This window comes from Mustela lutreola, chromosome 14 (assembly GCF_030435805.1).
Source record: "Mustela lutreola isolate mMusLut2 chromosome 14, mMusLut2.pri, whole genome shotgun sequence".
Classification (NCBI taxonomy): domain Eukaryota; kingdom Metazoa; phylum Chordata; class Mammalia; order Carnivora; family Mustelidae; genus Mustela; species Mustela lutreola.
Window position 1 is genome coordinate 7,482,092 of NC_081303.1, and position 23,236 is coordinate 7,505,327.

The 23,236-nt window shown below is 42.5% G+C and overlaps 1 long non-coding RNA gene across 1 annotated transcript; it reads left to right on the forward strand.

Annotated features, from left to right (window-relative positions):
• Positions 1 to 17,343: 17,343 nt before the first annotated feature.
• LOC131814759 (uncharacterized) lies at positions 17,344 to 19,619 on the forward strand. Its single transcript, XR_009347437.1, has 3 exons — positions 17,344 to 17,803; positions 18,195 to 18,276; positions 18,641 to 19,619. It is a non-coding gene; the product is annotated as an uncharacterized LOC131814759 (long non-coding RNA).
• Positions 19,620 to 23,236: the final 3,617 nt, after the last annotated feature.

The window sequence follows — 23,236 nt, forward strand, 5'->3', positions numbered from 1 at the left end:
AAAATTAGCACCTATCAATACCTAAGAAAACCAAAAGATCCCTTTTTAAAAATTGAGGTATAAATGACATATGTATGACTTATATCAGCTTCAGGTGTACGACATAATGATCTGATCGTAATATTTACTGTAAAATGGTCACCACAATAAGTCTGGTTAACATCTGTCAACATACATAGTTATAAAATTTCTTTTTTGTGTGTGTGTGTGATGGGGACCTGTAAAATCTACTCTCTTAGCAACCTTCAAATAGGCAATACAGTATTATTAACTATAGTTGCCATGCTGTCCATTCGTAAACAGGACTTACTTCTCTTACAACTAACCGGAGGTTTGTACCTTTCGATCCTACTTTATCCACCTTGCCCCGAAGATTTTTTTAAAGAATTCTAAAAGCAAGAAAGAAAACTTCCAAGTTTATGAAAATGATTCCATTTCCCTCCTGTAATCTCATTGTAAAAAAAAAGGCCATTGTATCCCTAGGCACGGATTTCCTAAATTAGACCATTCTGAATAGCCTGCCACATACTCAATCCCCTTAACATGGCACTCAAGACCAAAAATTTGCATTCCCTTCCCTTTTTAACTGAGGAATTCTCTCAAACCTCTTTTAATACACGTACATTTTCTTGAACTTAAAATTTAAAAAATATATTTCAACATTTCTGCATGTTATATAATAAGTGATTTCATTTTAGTATGTTGCTGAAATGGCACTATAATTATAACAATATAATTTTTATGACATGTTAATTTAAAATTTTTATCTTACTTTTCATTTATCCAATGATGGGCTAAGTTAATCATTTAAGAAAAGGTTACACTTGTAAATAAATTAAGAATAGTTCATTACACCATGTTTGGTGTGGAACGTTTAAAATGTTTACTAAAATATAGGTAATGATTTCTGCTTCCCGTAATGGTAGACAAGGTAATTTGGGCCAATCACTCCCACTGAGGTTGACTAGAAAACATGGACAAGATATAAAAAGAAATGTTAATGAAGGCATCCAAATGCAAATAAGATGGTGAAGCATGAACATGCCAGGTGCTCCTGGGAGACTGAGGCTCGGGTAGGTGAGCCCAGCTTTTGAGGACAATTTTCCCACATGCAAGCATGTGTTGATTCCAGAAGGGAAGAGTAGGAAGCTGAGAAGCTGAAGTGGTAATTAGGGCCAAGGGGACAGGGAATGGAATCCAGGCCTCATTGAGGGGTAAAGCCCGGTCAGTTCGGATGAGGCCCCAAAGAACTACAACCTAGAAATATGGGTGACAGAAAGGTAGACAGATCTCTACTGAGGACTACAGTTCACCGTCCAACTATTCCAGTTCCTGAAATTGGACTAAGATAGTCCTAATTTGGTAGATCCCCCAGGAGCCTGCAGAAGGAAGGGTAAAATACTGTGGGAAAAGGTGACATCATTTCAGGCCTTCAATTACATATTCATTATTTCAATTATATGTCTGACACACTATGAAAAAATGACTAGTTACACGAGGCAAAACAAGAAGGAGAAGTGACAGAAAAAGCAGGTAATAGAAACAAGCACACTGTATTATTTTTTTAATCTTTTTTTTTTTAAAGATTTTATCTATTTATTTAACAGACAGAGATCACAAGTAGGCAGAGAGGCAGGCAGAGAGAGAGGAGGAAGCAGGCTCCCTGCTAAGCAGGCAGCCCGATGCAGGGCTCGATCCCAGGACCCTGGGATCATGACCCAAGCTGAAGGCAGAGGCTTTAACCCACTGAGCCTCCCATTTTAAAGCCACTTTTAAATAATTGTGCTTTCTCTATTGGAGATAGAACACAAGATTTAGAATTTCAGCAGAGAATTAGAATTTGTTGATAAGAATCAAATTGAAAATTCTAGACCCCCAAAATAATTACCAATATTAAAAATTCAGTCAAAGGTTATAATGACAAAATAGGTCAACTGAAGAGAACATCAGTGAGCTGAAAAATAGGTGGTAAGTATATAGGTATTTGTTATGGAATTCTTTCAAATTCTCTGAAAATTTTCAAAAAGCTTTTAAAGATTTTATTTATTTTCAGAGAGAGCACACACAAGCAGGGGGAGGGAAAAGTAGCCTCCCTGCTGAGCAAGGAGCCCAGATGGGCCCCTTGATCCCAAGACCCTGTGATTGTGACCTGAGCCAAAACACTTAACTGACTGAGCCACCTAGGTACGCCTGAATGTGGCATCCAGGGGCACCTGGATGGCTCAGTGGGTTAAGCCTCTGCCTTCAGCTCAGGTCATGATTTCGGTATCCTGGGATCAAGCTCTCTGCTCAGCAGGGGAGCCTGCTTCCTCCTCTCTCTCTGCCTGCCTCTCTGCCTACTTGTGATCTCTGTCTCTCAAATAAATAAATAAAACCTTAAAAAAAAAATAAAACAACTACTGAGTGGCTTAAAACAACTATTTTATCTACTCATCGTTCTGTGGGTCAGTCATTTGGGCTGGGCCCAGTTGAGAACTTCTGATCTCCTGGCTGGTGTCAATCACTGCCAGGGAGTGGCTGGATGGTCCAAGATGGCCTCCTCACACATCTCATGGTGAACCTCTCTCTCTATGTGGTCTCTCATTCCTGCTGAAGCTAGGCCAGAATTCTTCACCAGATAGTCTTAGGGTTTCAAGAGGATGAGAACAAAAGCTACAAGACATCTGGAAGCATAGGTTGAAGATTCACAGAACGCCATTTCTGCTGCTTTTTATTATCCAAATTCAGTTACAAGGCAAACCCAATTCCAGTGAAGGAGGGGGGTGATGGTGATGAAGAAATACTACAAAGGGGCATGCGTACAAAAGTGGGAAAAATTTGTGCCTATAATTTTTGTGAGCTACTGCACCCACCAAATTGATCTTTAAATGTAATACCATCTTAATCCAAGTCTCTGCATTTAAATTAAAAAATTTTAAATTGACAAGCTCTTCAGAACTTTAAGAATATATACTCCAAAATGATATTAAAAAGGTCAAGAATAACCAATACTGTAAAGAATAATTCCTCTTGAAAGATCAGAGTACAGAATTGCTTGACTATATATCAAGACTTATTATAAAGCTATAGTAATTAAGACTGAGTGGTATTAGCACAAGAATAGACCAATAGATTGGAGGAAAGGGCACAGAAAGCAACCCTCACCTATCTAGACATTTGATTTATGTCATAGACCACACAGTATTTAAATGTCTTTTCAATAACTGATCCTGGGAGACTTAGGAGAATTAGAATATTGAAAAACATATGAGAAATGAACTCTACTTCATGCTATGCATAGAAATCAGTATCATGTGATAATCCTAAGAATGAAAAGCAAAATATAAAGTGACTTTAAAATTAAACAAAGGATAATTTGTTTATGAGCTGGGAACAGGGAAACCTTTTTTTTCTTTTTTTAAGTAGGCTCCATGCCCAGACAGGAGCCCAGCATGGCTCTTGAACCCATGACCCTGAGATCAAGAGTTGGAAGCCTAACTGACAGAGCCACCCAGATGTCCCAATAATTCTCAAATAGTTCACAAAAAAGTACCTAAATACAAAGAAAAAGTTTGGCGAATTGACCTATATTAAAATTTATAATTCCTGTTCACCAAAAACACTTTTTTAAAAATTTTTATTTTATTTGAGAGAGAGAGAGAGCCCAAAGAGGGGGAGGAGCAGAGGAAGAGGGAGAAGCAGACTCCCCACCCAGAAGGGAGCCCGATGCGGGGCTCGATCCCAGGACCCTAGGACCATGACCCGAGCCAAAAAGGCAGACACCCAACAGACTGAGCCACCCAGGTGCCCCTCACCAAACACATTTTTAAGACAGTAAAACAGCAAGCCACAGAATGGCTGAGATTAGTATCACGTATAAGAAAAGACTTTCATCAAGAATATATGAAGAACACCAACAAATCAATAACAAAAATACAGATACTCCAGTAGAATAGGCAAGAGACACAAGCTGACATTTCATAAAAGAGGATATCCAGATAGTCAATACATGTGTGAAACGATACTTGATCTCCCTAGTAATTAAGGCAATGCCACCAAAACCACCTTAGATATCTCTATGCAAACCCCAGAATGGCAAAAATTAAAAGAGCTAACAATGCCAAGTATCGGCAAAGATAGACAACATCAAGAACTCTTACATACTTCTAGTGGAAGAAGTGGAAGTCTAAATTGGTTCAGTCACTTTGGAAAACAACTTGGTATCTCTTATCGTTGAACAAATGCACATTCCATGACTCAGAAATTCTATTCTCAGGTCTATATTCCCCACAGAAATATGTGTGCAAGTACCCCGACATGTAAATGAGTGTCCAAAGCCCTGTTACTTACAATATCCCCATACTGGAAGCAATCCAAATGTTTTTCCACCAATCCATGGTGGAATGGATAAATAAATTTTTCATACGTATTCATATAATAAAACATAATAAAAATGAATAAACGATAGCTATATACCAAACAGGGATAAATCTCACAAATAATAATGTTGAGCAGGAGCCAAACACAAATTTACATAAGGTATAGGATTCCACTTGAATAAATCTAAAGACCAAAAACAAGAAAGAACTATAGTGTTTTAGGTATGAATTATAGTTTATAAATTAAAAAGAAAAAAAAAGAAATGCAAGGAAGTGACTGCTATAAGAATCAGGATAGTTGGTTACCTTTTAGGAAGAGGGAAAGTATAGTTATCAGGAGGGTATGGAGGGAATTTGTATTGGGTCAACTTAGCTTATCTGCACTACATTTTCCAGAATTTTCCATTCTATCATTTTAAGTTAGAGTAGGCTGTCTGAACTCGAGCACAATATGGAAGGCAAAAGTGAAGCAGTAACCATACACACACACACACATAAATATATATTTTTTTAAATGCACAAAATGTGGTTCAGAGTACCAGGTATGGTTGCATTTAGTTCATATTGTCCCTGACTTCCTGGTTCACTTTGGTCCTACTGACAGAGGTACACATGGGGCAGTCCTGCACTCCTGCCATGACCCCAAACCTCCTTCAGCTTCTCCAGCTCCTGGGCCAGAGTGTCTGCTTTGCTGACTTCAGAACCAGAGGCAGCAGTTGTATATAAACTGTTTACCCAGCATCTACAGTTGTATAAAGATAAATCCTATATTCTAGAGCAAACTTCATCATTTTCTGTAATGGAACCTCGATTGATTCCATAAGTGTTGGAGGCCACGGCATGGCTGGAATCGAGGACCAAACCAGGCCCTGACTTGTGTCTCCTTCAAAGTCCGGACACCTTGACAAAGTTAAGGACGGGAAGGTTGAGTAACACTGAGAAAGGGTCTGTGCTCTGTGTTGTGCGCTCACCTGTGTGACTTCCCACACACTCTCCCTGCAGTAGGAACAATGTGGCCAGAGTCCTGAGTTCTTAGTTAATCCTTGGTGTTCTGTACCTCCCATGATCCACTCCCTGGTGGATTGTCTTGCTAATAGCTTTAGCGGAAACTACCTGGGCTCCTGAGGTTTGCTTGTAGTTAATGTAAACTTGTTATAGGAACTTGCGGTCATCTGACTAGGTACTGATGTAATGCTCCTCCTATTCTGGTTTGCCTTATAAATGCTTGTAAGACTTGGAATAAATTTGGCACTGTTGGACATCCTCTTCAGTGTCCCTCCTGCCCCCATCTCTTTGTCTCTTAACTTTTTTTCATCATCTTCTTAGCCCCCACGGCTACCCTGGTCGATTTATCGCGCTGGCTGTGACACATAAGACCATGAGAGAGTCTTCCTGGGTGCTGGGAACATTTTATTTTTTGACTTGTGGTGATAATGTGAGCTTTCCATCTATCTTTAGACCAATTTTCTATAGATAACGCTATATTTCACAAGAAAAGTTTAAAAAATAATTAAATTACTTATTATAGCCAAAATAGACCAAAACTGCTGTCAGGACTTGTTTAGAATTATTGCACTTACACATTTAAAAAATGGTTTCTTTTAATAATTGTTGTCTCATTTCTAAATAATGAGATTTGAGAAAAGGGCTTGGGATGCTAATTACAGGTTCTTCTCTGAAAATCTCACATTATCATAGGTGTGTATGGTCTTCTTTCTAACAAGAAGGAAGCCAAAATATAAACACCACTGAGTTTTTTCTCCTTTAATTCTACTTTGAAATGCTAGAGACATATTGATGTGCTATTTAAGAATGTTGATAAATGGATGTAATATGTGAATTTAGTTATGACCTTGAGGACATTTACTGAATTAAATGTTATTGTATTTCAACATCGACATTTGTTACAATTCCTGCCTTCAACCGATATCCATTATGAGTATAAATGCAACAAAATAGGAAAATGTTAAAAGCTTATGAGATCCTTGCCAAACCAGTGTGACCTCCACAAAACATTACATGTCTATACTATATATACTCAGAAGCTCTTAAATCATCCTATTTTAAAGAAGAGAAATATATAAAGTATTAAACTGTTAACTTTTAAAAATAGGAAACTGAGGGGGCCTGAGTGATTCAGTCAGTTGAGCACCTGACTCTTGGTTTTGGCTCAGGTCACCATCTTGGGGTGGTGAGACAGAGCCCCACATCGGGCTCCCCACTCAGCATAGAGTCTACTTGAGATTCTCTCTCCCTTCCTCCCTCTGGCCCTCCCACTTTTGTACTCTCTCTCTCAAATAAATAAATCTTTTTTAAAAATGGAAGTTGAAATATAAAACATTATTACTTTAATGATAGAACTCTCCAAGACACCATTCACAACTCATGGGCATTCATTAACAACTTGAGAAATCCCACACGGCCAGGTCTAGCCCCAAACTAAATATTCAGTCTTACCCTCATGCTAAATTTTAGGCAATCCAGGCTACTCATCACTTCCCAGTGGGCTCTAAATTTTCCTTTTCTCTTGCTCCTGGCCATCAAATATCTCCAGTTATCAAAACAGTACCATATTTCAAGGCTTGGGTAATTTTACCTCCTCCATAAATCCTTTCCCTGTGTGCTTAACCTCATCGGAAATGATATCTCTTCTCTCTGGCTTGCATAGAACTTTTCCCCCCTGAATCTGCCTTGTAGTGTTAAACACATTCTACTTTGAATTCATTAATTTCCAGAGATTCATGTATTTCCAGAGTTTCATGATTTGGTAGAGTTCTTCTGAGAGAGGGAGGTTTGGGAATCAGGAGCTTTAGTGTTAAGCACATCAGTAAGTGTTGAGAAGGTCAACCAGAGAAACTTCATAAGATGAAAAGACAAGGGAACTAAAGACAGAACTCCAAGGAATATCAGTATTTTTTTTTAAGATTTTATTTATTTGTTTAACAGAGAGAGATCACAAGTAGGCACAGAGGCAGGCAGATGGCAGGGGAGAAGCAGGCTGTCCGCTGAGCAGAGAGCCTGACGTGGGATTCGATCCCAAAACCCTGAGATCATGACCTAAGCCAAAGGCAGAAGCTTAACCCACTGAGCCACACAGGCACCCAGGAATATCAGTATTAAGAGGCAAATAAAGACTTACTTAGAGAGGAAGAGTCAGAGGAGAGTCAGAAGAGAATTGTACACACAGAAGCCAAGACTTTCAAGGAAGAAGTTATCAATGGTGTGAAATTTGGCAATGACTTCAAGGAAAATGATGGGAAGGAAGCCGTTTGTGTTAGCTGGTGATGTTTTTACTCAGCTTCCTTGTGGTTCTAAGAATTTTGAAATATCTAGTCTGTATCATTCTTCCAAAAACAATATATTTTTGGCTGTGAAAGTAGGGTGGCCAGAAGAGGAAAAACTGAAGGTATCTGTGAAGATATCTGATCTGTGATCAGTGGTATCTGTGATATTTGTTGAAGGAAAATTTGCCTTAGACCAGAGGCAGTACTTATCTTTTGCTGTGATGGGAAACAATGAGTAGATACAGAGGTGAAATAGTAGTCTCATGGAAGAAAAGTTAAGGGAGTTCCTGCCAATTTATCTCAGCTTTCCCCAAGAATAATGATTAAAAACTAACATACATTTAATATTTATTATCTATCAGTCCCATGTTAAGCGTTAGACATAGATTTTCTCATTGACTTCTTGTAATACAATAGTGCTATTAGTATCTAAATTTACATAGAAGTAACATACAGATTCTAAGGGATACAACGCACCCCAATATTTACAGCATTATCAACAATAACCAAACTATGGAGAGAGCCCAAATGTCCATCGACTGACGAATGGATAAAGAAGATGTGGTATATATACACACATATATATATTACAGAATATTACTCAGCCATTAAAAAGAATGAAGTCTTGGCATTTGCAATGACGTGGATGGAGCTCGAGTATATTATGCTGAGCGAAGCAAGTCAGTCAGAGAAAGACTGCTATCATATGACCCCTCACTCATGTGGCATTTAAGAAGGAAAACAGATGACCATATGGGGAGGGGGAGAGGGGAAAAGAAGGGAAGAGACAAACACGCTGTAAGAGACTCGAGGACAGAGAACAAACTTAGGGTTGATGGAGGGCTAGATGGGTGATGGGTATTAAGAAAGACACCTGCTATGATGAGCACTGTAAGTGACGAATCCCTGAATTCTGCTCCAGAAATCAATATTGCATAGTATGTTTATTCCCTAAAATTTAAATTAAAATAAATATATTTTTAAAGTAAATTTATGTAGGAGAACACAGGGACTTAGAGAAATTAATTTGCCCAAAGTCACGTCTTCAGAAATGGAGAAGAATCAAATTTTGATTCCCAGGCCCAAATCATTAGCCAGTCAGAACCAGTAGTGAAACTGAAGCAGGGGCTTTAGTGGGTGGTTGAAAAGGAATAAGGAAACTTGGATATTGATGAAGAACGGAAGAGCATGCCAGGTAGCATTGAAGGTATAACTGAGTTGTTCAAAACATGAAATGGCAATGGTTCCAAACTACAGAATCATGGGATCTTCTCTAAAGCTCTTGCAGAGATGGGAAGCTCTGTGGTCTGATGGGGGATTTAGAGAATGAACACAAAGGAAGGACAAGGGTCAAACGATTTGGTGAAATGGCAAGGCGGTATTTTATGGTGAACCACGGTATGGACGCTGGTCAAGAAGTTGGTGAAGCTAGCAGAGTACTGATAACCCAGGGAAAGTTTGTGGCCACGGACCACTTAATACTTTCAAAGCATTTTGAAAAGTAGGAGTGACTAAGTTCATTGTAGGTTGTGGTCTGGTCAGAGTAGGTTAATGAAATTTTAGATTATAGAAGTGGAACAAATCCAGATGCTGAAGTCTAGTGAATGACCATAGGGAAAGACAACTGGAAGAAAGTGGAGGTAAAGTTCATTAAAACTGAGATCAGGAAATACGAACATTGTGCATTAAAAACATTTTGAAGATATAAAAGACACCCAGGAAGATGGTGGAACTGAATTTGAATGAAAAGAGCTTGAGCCAGAAGTTCATTTTGCATGAAGTTAAAGGAAGAATGATTTTGAAAAAGAAAAGTGGGGGGAGGCTAGAATGTGTCCTTGTCACCATCTGACCTTGGGCTGTGCTAAGAGAATGGAGTCGTTTGCATCTGAGTGGAGAAGCTGGCAAGCCTGGTAGAAAGGACTAGCAAGTAGGGCAGGAATATGGGGACAAGCCAGAAGAGAGGAAGCCCCAAACAGAACTAGGATAAAGGACAAATGAGGATAGGTGACCGGAACGGCCGGGATTTGGGGGGTGAAGGTCAGCAGGAATGAGACATAAGTAATATTGGTCAGTCTCGGGATTCACACTGTAATACCCGTATGAAGATATTTCCATGATAGCTACGTTTGGGGCAAGGCAAAAATTGCAGCTCTCGATGAACTTCCAATTTCTCTGAAGTTTAGATAGAGGAGATCAGGATAGTGGGAACTATGTTTCACATTATGCATCTTTTCTTTGGATCTGGAGCAAATTCTACCCTTCTTTTCACTTTTCTGAAGCTTAGCCACCCTTAAGACCTACACAACAACCAGCTCTCCCCGAAGTCTGTCTGTCTTCCTTGAACGAGGAACTCCTGTCCTGTTTTCTATCATTCTTACACTTCAGCCTCGATTACTCGCAACACCAACCTCACTTTTCAGTAGTTATGGCCTCTTGGGACAATGAGATAACTTTTTCAATGAAACACAAAGAGGAATGTGACAACCAAAGATCTTATAAATTCATGCCCAGCTAGACATGGAGTGAAGGCAGGGACCCAATTCCAGAATTCTGAACAAAGCTGACCTAAGAATTCGGCGTGGTCTTCTTCCCACTTGCCACTGCAAACTTCGCCCATTATCTAAAGATAAAATTATCCTCAGTCTCCTCCTTGGTGACTCCCGAGTCGTCATGTCACCCATTTCAAGATTCGAACAGTACCTGCTTCAGAGGGTTTGTGAGGGTTAAAGGGGTTAATATTCGGGAAAGGCTCAGAGCCCCACCCACAGGAAGCATTATTTAAATGTTTTCTATTATTGTTATTCTTACTATTGCTTTTGTTATTATCACTATAATGCTCTCTCCCATCATTGGTTAGAAAAATGTAAAAACTGTATAGATTCTGCACATAAAGGAGGAAAGCTATTTTCATGGACTCACTAGGGGAGCTTTCATAATATAAAACTGGGGGGGGGGAGGAGTGAGAGAGACAGAACAATTCCCCCCAAGTGTGTCCACATTCTGACCCCCAGAATCTGTGACTATGTCACCTTTATGGCAAAAGGGACTTTGCAGACATGGTTAAAGATTCTAGGATGGGGAGTTTATCCTGGATTATCTAGGTGAGCACAGAGTAACCACCAAAGTCCTTACACAAAAGAGGCAAGAGGGTGAAAGTCAAATGAGAGTTGACAACAAAAGCAGAGGTTGGAACAATGTGCTTTGGAGATGGAAGCCCAGGAAGGCAGGCTGCTTCTGAAGCTGGAAAAGGACAGGAAAACAGACTCTCCCTGAAGCTTCTAGAACACAGTCCTGCTGACACCTTTGATGTTAGCCTTGTGAGATCCACCTCAGGCATTTGGGCTGCAGAACAGTAAGTTAATGAATTTGTGTTGTTTTAAACCATTACAGCGGCAGAAAACAAGCCAATGAGGAAAAGGGGTTTAGAGTGAACATTTCATTCTGCTCGAGGGACCCAGGCCTTGTTCTAGCTGTCGTTGGCTTGGTCTTGGCTTCACCTCCCCCGAAGACTTCCCCTCACCTGCAGCCAGAGCTGCGAAGTACTAAACTGGGAACTGGAGGACAAGGGGAAGGTTTCTGAGACTAAAGGAAGTGACTTTATCACAGAGTCGGTCCATCTAAAGGCACCATGTAAGGTTACAGAATAAGGGCTAGGACGCTCCAATGTGGGGCAAAATGAGAAAGAAATATGGACCCGAGCAGATCCAGATGCTGGGTTTTCCACAGAGGATCCAAGAGTCTACCAACTCCCATGGAAGCCTGCCTCAGCTCTATGCCAGTCGCTATTATTTAATTAATTTATGCGTGTGTGTTTCGGTGGCTTTGTTCATTCGATTGTTTTCAGCCAAACTCAACTGCAAACTTTCTGAGATTAGGGAAGTTTTGTACTTTTTAAAATCCAATTGAAATGTATCCTTGGACTCATTCATTGTGGAAGATACAATCTTGGCCATAAAATTCTGGCTATCTTTGCTCCGTAATATCTTGAAACTCCATCTGCTCTCCGATTCAGCCCGGTTTTGATGCTGCGTGTGGCCAGGATATTTTGGGCAATGTCTTACCGCATTTTAGGATGACATAATTAGATTTATTTCAGTCTAGCAGATTTTACTCCCACCAAGCTGGGAACACCTCATAATAATTACCAATGTGATCATAATCACCAAGGGCATCTTTACATGGGGAAAAAAAATAAGTCTAAAATATATATATGCGAGGGGCACCTGGGTGGCTCAATGGGTTAAAGCCTCTGCTTTCAGCTCAGGTCATGATCTCAGGGTCCTGGGATCGAGCCCCACATCGGGCTCTCTGCTCAGCAGGGAGCCTGCTTCCTCCTCTCTCTCTGCCTACTTGTGATCTCTGTCAAATAAATAAATAAAATCTTAAAAAAAAAAATAAAATATATATACCCGAGTATCAAAAAACAGGGTTATATACCTTAGCCACCATATCGGGCGTAATAGGAAAATATTTTCCTCTCAAGGCGCTTCACTTCCTTCAGGTCTCTGCTCAAATGTCACCTTTAAAAAGTTCTTTTTGGGGGATTCTCATTTGCCGCGGCACCTTCCCCTCTGCTCTGGCTGGCTGTCTTCCTTACTGGTCTCTATAGCACTTAGCACCCCATTGATAATATCCATTTGCTTGTTTTTTAAGTATCTGTTACTCTTCCCCCTCCAACAATAGGGACTCTGGTAACATGACTTACTGCGTCCCCAAGCTCTAGAACAGTGCCAGCCTAGAGCAGGTCCCCTGTAAGAACTTGTTGAATGTACTGCGGAAAGCGCTGGGCTTGGAATCAGGAGGTCACTGTTCTGAGTGCAGCTTGTGGGGACGCCTGGGTGGCTCAGTCGGTTAAACATCTGCCTTCCGCTCAGGTCATGACCCCAGAGTCATGGGATCCAGCCCTGCCTTGGGCTCCCTGCTCAGCAGGGAACACGCTTCTCCCTCTCCTTCTGCCCCTCCCCCCAGCTGGTGATATCTCTCTCTCTCTCTCAAATAAAGAAATAAAATCTTAAAAAAAAAAAAAAAGAGGGTCCAATTTGTGCCATTTCACAAGCTGTGTGACATCAGATAAATTAACCTCCCCGATCCTAGATGGTCTTCACTGCAAAATAAGAGCATTTGCTGTCCTGCTTACCTCTACGTGTCTTAAGAACTTGATGAAGTCCCAGAACCTAAGTCAGGTTCGGTGGGGTGAGGAGGTTCGGAGCCGACAACTAAAGAAAGAATTCTTAAGACGTCATTGGTGCAAAATGGTGGTTTATTAAAGCACGGGGACAGGGCCCGTGGGCAGGCGGAGATGCGGCTGCCCCGGGTTGTGAGGGGTGGTTGGTTATATAGACAGGAGTTGGGTAGGTGAGGACAAAGGGGTGTTCAGAAGGGCTATTGGGGCAAAGAATACTATCAGGATATTGAAGGCTTAGTTGCTATCAAGTAAAGACAATTGGGAGTCTGGTGGAATGTTACATTCCTGCTATCAAGCATCCTTGTTAATGAGATTTAGGTTTAGAAGAAATTTAACTTTATTTACTTTTCCTTCTACCTCCGCCTCCTTCCGTTTTTCATGGAGGGGAGGGTGACATTAGGGCTTGAGGAACTGAGTTCTGTGTCTTTGGAAATTGGGCTATTGATAAGGTAACTTCTTTGTTGTAATCTCAAGGACATTTGCAAACCAAGGGAGACTCCTGTCTTGTAGGATTGTGATCTCAGCAAGTTAACTATTTATCATTTTATGGCAGTCAGGGGTGCCTGAGGAATGCTACACCTATGGAGGGGAGCGAATGAAAGGGAGGGTGCAAGGCGCCAGCTCTTGCTTTGTCCTCAGCCAGCCTCCTGCTCCCTCATCAAACTATTGAATGATGCACAGACCTCCTGTGCTTACTGTGCCTGGTGCTGGGGGGCCTTCCCAGCAAGAGTCCACCCCTCCATATATGTGAAAGGCAATTCAAATACACGTTTTGTCCCTCGTATCCTATCATTCTCTTTGAAAGCTGCCTACTCGGGTTACATTATTTGTCGGTTCGTTGAATTGATTGTACCAAATGGCGCTTTGGCTTTCTTGGACCGAAATGGAGGGACGCTGTGTTAAAGAGCCAAATGGAAGTCTCTGTTGTACTCATCACGGCCACACAGAGATGACACCAGCATCCCCAGCTCACAGGGCCCTTCCCAAAGACTCAGCGAGAGCGCTCTCTCGGGTCTCAGGATGAGGGAAGGCTCTGCTTTGTCCAGAGAACTCATCGGCTTTGATCTCAGAACACCAGAGTTCGGTAAGCGGACATTGTTTCTTCTCTGATGGCTTAGAACATTTACAGCCAGATCTGTATCCTTCCTAGCAACTGTTTTAACATGATTACGCCTTATTTATGTTCTTGCACAAGGAGTCCCCTGGCCCAGATTGCCTAAGTAATTCATGGTGACCTTTTGTATGGTATGTATTTTTATGAATTAATTTAGCCTTTTCATAGGATGAGGTCAAGAGCAGACGAATCACATACACATATACGTGCATTTTATAATTAAGCGTTTAGAGAATAAAAAAGCACAAAATCTGTTTCCAAATGTCTTTCTCAGACTCTAGTTCTCTTTTATGAATTGATTTTGACTGTCTCTGTGATGTTCTGCTACTGAGTAGTAAGTTCCCTCTCCCGAAGCTGACCGGCGTTTCATGCAGCACAACGGGAATAAAGCAGTCTCCCTGCAAATCCAATGTCAGTGGCCAGCGCTTGTGCAAACGAGGGCACCTCTCCTGAAATGGGACCCACGAAACCTCTAGAACTGTAGACACTACCTTAGATCCTGCCCCATAAATAGGCATCCAGGGGAAAGAGAAAAGAAATAAGAATTAAAACACTTTCCTTTTTTCTTACTAAAATCATGACAAGACAAAAACCAAAACCCAAAGCAAAGCCCAACAAAAACAGAACTTGGGGCATGAAGGACATTTGTCGTAACTGATGAAGCCTTCTTTTTTGTTAACATGCTCCTCTTGGGCGCCTGGGTAGCACAATCAGTTAAGAGTCTGGCTTCAGCTCAGGTCATGTTTCCCGGATCCTGGGATTGAGCCCCTGTCTGGTTCCCTGCTCACCCTGGAGCAATCTTTCTAGTTCTAGAACGTCAGCCTACCATGCCATGTGGAATCCAAATGTAATTATTTTCTACCTTCCTTTAAAGACATCTTCCCCATTTCCCTGCACACTTGATTTCCACCGAAGCCAACCTCACTCACTACTTTGCTTTCTCTTCCCCTACCCCACATCTCTGCCAAAGGAGTAATTCAGTTCCTGCTTCGAAGTCACTTGTCATGGGTCAGGATACTCTCACACTTCCCTCCAATTCCCATTCCATCCTCTACATTCTTTTAGCTGTCTTAAAAATTAGTAAATTGACCTTCCTAAGGACGGGGAAACTAAAGAATACCCACCCTGCTAAACGTATGCAACCTGAGAAGATCCTGGAATCCCATTCTGATGTATATTAAAGATACGAAATGAAAAACACCAGCATTGATGGCATTAACTCTAACACTACAGGATTCAATTTAGTTTGCCTTGATTGACTCAGAAGGGTTGTTATAATAATCCCCCTGGTATTATGCTGCTCCTTAGAAACCACTGTTACTTAGTATTTTCCCATAGTCTCCCGTTACTTAGTAGCTCATGTCATCTATTTTTAAGATATTTTAAGAGTGATCTGTGATGTGTACGCTCTGTCTGGCACATAGCTGGCACTTGCTAATATTTGTTGTTTGATTGAATTTCATGATTGCCATAACTAATTCCATTCCAATACGCCAGATGCTCTTCCTATTAGCACTGATTAGCAAAGCTGAATCATGAACCATCCCAGCATGACAAGTAAATTATATAGAAGTCACATAAGAGAAAAATGCAGACATTTCACTTGGGAAAAAAAAATGGACTTACATTTTTCCTTTCTCTGAGCTTTCACTTTACGACATTATAAAGCTAAAAATTTGCCTGAGTTTCTGAAAATTGTGTCACTAAAAATGAAGAGGTCAATGAACATGGCTCCTCCAGTTATATCCTCATGCAGACATATCAGTGGAGTTTTACTTAGGTGAAATATGGGCCAGTCGTTTCTCAAACCTAGCCCACTGGCTGCATTACAATCTGCTGATAAATTAAAAAACAAAAAAATACAGGTGTGTCCGGCTGGCTCAGTCCAAAGAACATGTGACTCTTTTGTTTTGTTTTGTTTTCTTAAGATTTTATTTATTTATTTGACAGACAGAGATCACAAGTAGGCAGAGAGGCAGGCAGAGAGAGAGGAGGAAGCAGGCTCCCTGTTGAGCAGAGAACCCGATGCGGGGCTCGATCCCAGGACCCTGGGAACATGACCTGAGCCGAAGGCAGAGGCTTTAACCCACCAAGCCACCCAGGCGCCCCGAACATGTGACTCTTGATCTCGGGGTTGTGAGTTCGAGACCTATAAGCCCCACGTTATGTGCAGAGAATACTTAAAAGTAAAATCTTTAAAGAACAAAACAAAGCAAAAACCAATAAAGATTTCGGGCTTAATCCCCTAAAAACATTGACTTGGTTGTGTCTAATGTGGACTCAAGGCATTCTTATTATTTTAAGTATACCAAAGTGATTGTGATGTACAGACAGGTTTAGGTTGTTAAGACTAACTCAGAACATTACATAACTGGAGATCAATTTCTAGATGAGTCAGCATATAGACAGCTTTAAAAACAGGAGGCATATGTTTTCTTCATTTTTATTACCCACTGTGCCTAATGCAATGTCCTGCTCACTCTAGGAGCGTCATTATTGCTTATAGACGGACTATAGTCAGAAATACCTGCTCAATCAGACCCTGTCCAATTCAGTTTTGTTCTGTGTGAGACTGAGAAAAACATCTCTTTAGTAGTTTTAGACTTGTTTGAAATACAAGGTAAAGAAATATTCAGTGGACATAACTTCTCGTGGATACAACTAAAACCTCAAGAACTTTCTAACTTTCCAGAGGGATGCTGAGGCAAATCTGCTGTGCATAGTTATAAGCATGGACCGAGGGTTGAGAAAGAAAAGGAAGGCGATGTGGTGGGCAAAGCTGGAGGGTGTCTGTGCAATGAAGCCTCACGGTCAGGACATCTGGGCACTCAGAACCGATGGATCTGAGTTAGAATGTTCTTCTGTGTTCTGGTGGGTTTCAGTATGAAGTCATCACAGTCAAAGCTAAGATTACATAACTCTTTATGATGGGGTGACATACCAAAACCAACTCTTGCCAAGAAGTGGGGAGTGTTCTTCAGAGACATGCTTAGAATATTCAACAAAAGTGGTTTGCATTTTAATCTCAGGAATTTGGGTTATCTGTATAGATCACAGAAAACAAGAGGCAATCTTGTGCTTCCAGATTTTTTGCAGAATGATTCAGTTGAGTCTGTAAAGGCATATCTGCTGTTTTAGTCATTTATTCAACAAAATGTTTCCTGAGCCCCTACTTTTGGCCAGAAAGTGTGCTAAAAATGGAAGAAACTATTCTAAGCATTGAAGATAAGTACTTTCATTGCTAATCAACCACAGAAGGAACAGATGCATAAATAAATAACTATAATACATCAAGTGATAAAAGAGGAATCTAAAGGTATTACATTGTCACCAAGTACAGAGCAACCAACTGTTTGAGGGTCAGGGGTCTACAGAAGGCAATGGGGAGTGAGGGGAGAGAAGCCTGTAGTGTCTTGAGACACACCCTGGGAGATGCCCAGTGAGTACTTTACAAGGGAAGTCTGGGACTGAAGACATGTATTTGAGAGCTGAGGCCATGGCATCGGTAAGACTTCACAGGGGGGGAAAAAAAATCAAATGCATAGAGAAAGGAGAAGTAGGGAAAGCAAAAAGGCAGAGACCACAAAGCATCTCCCCCATGAAAGGAGCAAGTGAGACAAGAGGAAGTTAAAGAGCCTGGGAGTGAGCGGAGGCAGGGGTAGATGTCAAGGGGAGGAGAACCAGAAGGCAAAACGGCTCTACTGTTTGTGAGGAAGGAGAGGGTTTCAGGAAGGAACGACCGGTCAACACTGTACATTTTCAAAGGTCAGAGAATTTAAGAGCTGAAAGTTGTGCAGTACGTTCTGAGAACTAAGAGGAATTTGGAGACCTTCTACCGTGGAGAGGTGCAGGCGGAAGCAAGGTGGGTGTGGAGCAAGGGCGGGGGTGCAGCAGAGAGAGCAGAGCGAGGGCAACCCCTTCCAGCTGCTTTGCTGGAAAGGGAGAGAAAGCAAGGTGGCCGCAGAGTGAGGGGCAGACAAGGTGGACAGAGTGGGTTCTTTTTCTCTTGTTTTTGTTTCGGTGGGGGAGGGGGATCAAGGTAAGTAGAGCTGCCATTCACATCACTGAAGGCACTGCTGGACAGAGATTATCCCCAAAACTCTGAGCACAGTGGGGAGACTACATGGGAACAAAGCATCCGGAAAGGAAGCCCCAGGTAGGACAGCCAGCAGAGAATCGGGTAGAGCTGGTTTCAATTGCTGATTGGCTCTTTTCCTAGCTGTGTGACAGGGCCCATTGTTCCACCTTTGCAGGATTTGGTTTTCTCCTGTATTTCTTCAACCAGAATCCCCCGCAGAAGCTGGAGTGGAAGGTGCCCAGCATGGTAACAACCAGGTACAGGCGTTCCCTCCCCTTCCTTTTGTCCTAAGCAAAAATCAAAAAGGATTTAATAAGAGCATATAATGTATTTACTAACTTTGAAATAAATATGTGCATGGCAACTGAAATTTACATAGGTACCTACCCAGAACCAGTAACTGTATTCAACCCAGTAATTCTAGATTTGAAAATGTGATAATGGAAAACATAAACGTTTCATATTTGGAAAACACAGGAAACAGGAGAAATATGTAATAGGCATTTTTAAGTTTGATGAGCAAATGAAATAATGTAACCATAACTACTTCTTTTTCTTCTTCTTCTCTCTCTTTTTTTTTTTTTTTTTTTTGTAACCATAACTTCTGTATGGGCACATTAGCACACAGACAGAACCTGGAAAAGACAATTTGTTAATGTTTATCCTGGCCAGGGGAGCAGGCTGCTGACTGACAGCCACAAATTCTATCCAAAAGAGAAGAGGTTGATTCATTTGGCTCTACTCGCCTGGGATGAAAAAATTCTTGCTGATACATCCCAGCCTTTGCTTGGCAGAATGGTGTTCAAGGAGAGGTATTGCTGGGGGTCGTCCTGAGTGGATTGTGGGCTTGCTCATGTAATCTGGAAAGTGGGTTCCGAGCCTAAGGACTATGACACGCAGACTTTGGGGTCTGGAATTTGAACCCCCATCGGTTTCCCCTACCCCCAAAAGGAAGGACAGACATCTCATGACAACTGAGAATGCTCTCTTGGTCAGCAAAATCAACTGTTGAAATGATTCCCTGCCGGATGATTCAGGCCAAGACAGGAAGGTCTCAGTCCAGTTACATGTTAATGGTGCGGGCAGTGCGCAGTTTCATCCCTCAAATCAATCCTTTCTGTAAACTGTGCAGTGTTGGTCAATGCTAGTCTTCCAGTATCCAATCAAGCATATCATTCCCGAATCCAGATTTCCAACCCTACCTACAGCTTGAGAAAAGGACTGGCTCTAAAGATGCATTTGAGAGGCGCCCCGCTGGGTCATCCAATAAAAAACATTGTTTCTGGGGGCGCCTGAGTGGCTCAGTGGGTTGAGGCCTTTGCCGTCCGCTCAGGTCATGATCTCAAGGTCCTGGATCCAGCCCCGCGTAGGGCTCTCTGCTCGGGGGGAGCCTGCTTGCCCATCTCTCTCTGCCTGCCTCTCTGCCTGCTTGTGATCTCGGTCTGTCAAATAAATAAATAATTGGGTGCCTGGGTGGCTCAGTGGGTTAAGCCGCTGCCTTCGGCTCAGGTCATGATCTCAGGGTCCTGGGATCGAGTCCCGCATCGGGCTCTCTGCTCAGCAGGGAGCCTGCTTCCCTCTCTCTCTCTCTCTGCCTGCCTCTCTGTCTACTGTGATCTCTCTTTGTCAAAAAAAAAAAAAAAAAAAAAAAAAAATCTTTAAAAATAAATAAATAAATAAATAAAATCTTAAAATAAAAAATGTTTCTGGATGCCAAAATGTTCAAACGGACCTGTGCCCTAACCGCCTTTCACCGTCCTCCGTGAAGACATCTGTGAAGCTGAGGCCGTCAGATAATCTGATACTTCAAAAGGCTGTAAAGGAACGATAAGGCACGAAAAGGTAGGTAGCAGAGATAGGCAGGAGGCGTGCGCGCGTACACGTGAATGCTCGCTGTGCGTGTGCGTGCGCACGCGCACGCGCACGTGCGTGATGGCAGTGCGTGCGTGTGCGTGCGCGTGCACGTGTGAGCGCCGCAGGCGCGCGTGCTACAGCGCGCGGAGGGAAGAAATGGCAAGAACTCGGGCGGAGCCTGGCCGCGCGGTGACCAGCCCTCAGGAGTGCGGGTCGGGAGAGCCGGTCTGGAACCTTCCAGTGGAAGCTGTCCCCACCGAACCAGCCAGGCCTCCCCCATTTTAATTTACCTGTTTCTGAGCTTGCCTACCTGTATATTGCTCTTTGAGATACCAGGTTTTTTAAAGATTTTATTTACTGTGTGACAGAGAGAGGGTCACGAGTCGCGACCGCGGCGGGCAGAGCGAGAGGGAGACGGGGCGGCGGCGCCCCGCCCGGCAGGGAGCCCGCCCGGCCGTGCTGGACGCAGACGCGGGGTCGTCGCCTGAGCCGGCCGCGCCGAGACGCCGGTGCTGACGTGGCGGACAGTGTGAGGTGCGGACGGGAGGGGCGTCGGTTTGCGCCACGGAGGTTCTGTGCGGTCGCCAGAGACGCCTGCGAACACGGGAGATGCGCTCCACGGGCCCCACTGCCCGGAGGCGCCGCGGACGCACTCGGACTGGGCACCGGGGCGCCGGCGGGGCTAGGCCGGCGGTCAGGGCGGTGCTGCAGGGGCTGGGGAAACCTGCGGGTTCTGACGACTGGGCGCCCGGCCTCCGAGGACGGCCATCACGGGGGGCGGGGAGGCACGAAGAAACACTTATTTTTAAGCTGAATGAAAGCCGTTATCCAATTTTTTCTGAAGATTTTATTTATTTACTTGACAGAGATCGCAAGGAAGCGGAGAGGCAGGCAGAGAGAGAGCGGGAAGCAGGCTCCCTGCTGAGCACAGAGCCCGGTGCGGGGCTCGATCCCAGGACCCTGGGATCATGACCTGAGCCGAAGGCAGCGGCTTAACCCACTGAGCCACCCGGGCGTCCCCATTATCCAGTTTTTATAGGAAACGCACACCACGTTAAAGGCAGGTAGAGACCAATACAACAGTCACCAATATTTGGAAAAAACAGAGGAAGGGACGGAAAAGGGACCAACAAAAAGGAGTCTTATTTATGCAGCTAGTCCCCGTTTTATATTGTCAAAAGATAGATGATTACATGTGGCATCTAAGTCAAAATAAGTTTTAGTTTACAGCCCTAGACCATCTGCACTACTTACTATTTTTATTATGGCAATATGTTTGAAGAAGCATTTGATTTTAAAAGAAATGTCATATCTACTTTTAGAATTATTTTCCTACAGAAAAGGCTGTAGACTGCAAGAAAAGCTCAGAGGCATAGGTGGCTAAATAAGATTTTTCAATGAATAGAAATAAACTAAAAGTCCCTAACATTTCCTTAAAATGTCTTATGCTATCAGGACAAGTGGAACAAGTTAATGCATTGCTCAGGCATACACACAATTTATTTGTGGTATAATGACTCAGATATGGTGCTTGGCTAGTAAATTCAATTTCTGCATTTCTGTTCACTGCCTGGAAATATTATTTTCCTGTCATACTGACTTAATCATTCATGAATAAAAGGAGATTAACATGTTGGGGAGAAGACAAAAATAAAAGGTTTCTGCTACAAGGATTTTTTATGAGAATAATCTTGAGCAAAAATTATATGCTGAACCAATAGTTAAGGGATTTCATTAATTTTACTATTTATGTTCTTCTGAATATGATAGCCGAATGATAGAAATGCTGTATATAATATTTGCAAAACCAGATCAGAAGTCAGAACAATAGAAAAAATATATATGCCTCCAGTTCCCCTGTACAGGCGATAATCATGTGATTGCCCATCAAACATGACAGTAAAGGGGCGCCTGGGTGGCTCAGTGGGTTAAAGCCTCTGCCTTTGGCTCAGGTCATGATCCCAGTGTCCTGGGATCGAGCCCCGAATCAGGCTCTCTGCTCAGCAGGGAGTCTGCTTCCTCCTCTCTGCCTGCCTCTCTGCCTACTTGTAATCTCTGTCTGTCAAATAAATAAAATAAAATCTTTAAAAAAAAAACAAAAAAACAAAACAAAACAAAAAAAAAAAAACCATCACAGTAAATAGAATTCCTCTCCTTCTTTTCAAAATGCCAGGCCAATTCAGGCCAGACCCAGAATATGTTTCTGACCTGCGGTTCCAGGACTGTCTCTGGAGGTGAGTCACCGTCTAAAGATCACACTCGCCACCCACACTCGCCACCCACACTTATCTTGAGTGGCACTGTATCCTCAAAGAAACTGTAAGTGCCTGCTCTTCCTAACTCACAGAACTAACTCAGACTTACTTCCATGGTAAAGAACTTAAGTTCTGGAATTAGCCCCCTATGTATTAAAATCCAGGCTCTACACAAACGTGCTTTGGGCCAAGTTCTTTGAGATCTCTATGTGAGAGTCCACCTGTCTCTAAAATGAATTTACAATAGTACAAACTTAGTAGTGTTTTTATTCATGCCAAATTACATGGTGCCTGTGAAACTGCTTAGCAAAATTTATATTACACATATATAGTTACTCAATGTATAATTTGTATGTATAGAGATGATGGATATAGATATGTGTATGTGCATTTATATGTTTTTCACTTTTATTTCTCTTAGCATTCACCCCGCTTTGTTCTTATCTTGCCACTGTTATATACAAAATGGTTTCTGATGTTTCCCCATCCTTACTCTCCTTCCATGCTGCCCTTTGCCAAAATAAACACAAGCAGTCTAACCAGAAGGAAAACAAACCAACAAAGCTCACATCCTAGAAACTGTCTTGTTTTTTATCCATGTCCATCCTTCTGACATTTCCCCCATTGCTTGAAATAGCAAAAAGATAAATAAAAACAGCTCGGGTAATCCATAATGTGCTTGTCCTTCACCACCTCGAGTTCTGAGACTCTAGATCCTGGGATAGGAGCAGCTTCCGCTGATGGGAGCTCTTCAGAAGAGCATCTAAACCTGGGACTGAGGGGGCGCGGGGAGAGACAGGCAAATAGTCACCCGCGGGAAGTTTATTCCTGCCTATGTTCTAATACCTTCCTGGGGCTTAATCACTGCCTGCATGTCAGAAGTGAAGAAATGGAAAGAACAAGCAGGATGGATTAGGACCGACTGAATGGAAGGGGAGAGTTGGAGCTCAACCTGCAGACCTCCCAATTTTGTGTTCAGGCTACCAGGGCTCTGTGCAGCCGCACCCTGCATGGTCACAGACCCCCTAGAAGAACAGGACCTACCACGAGCTGTTTTAAGCCAGGGCTGGGCCTTCCAGCTGTTTTGTTTTCCTGTGGGCCTAAGCTT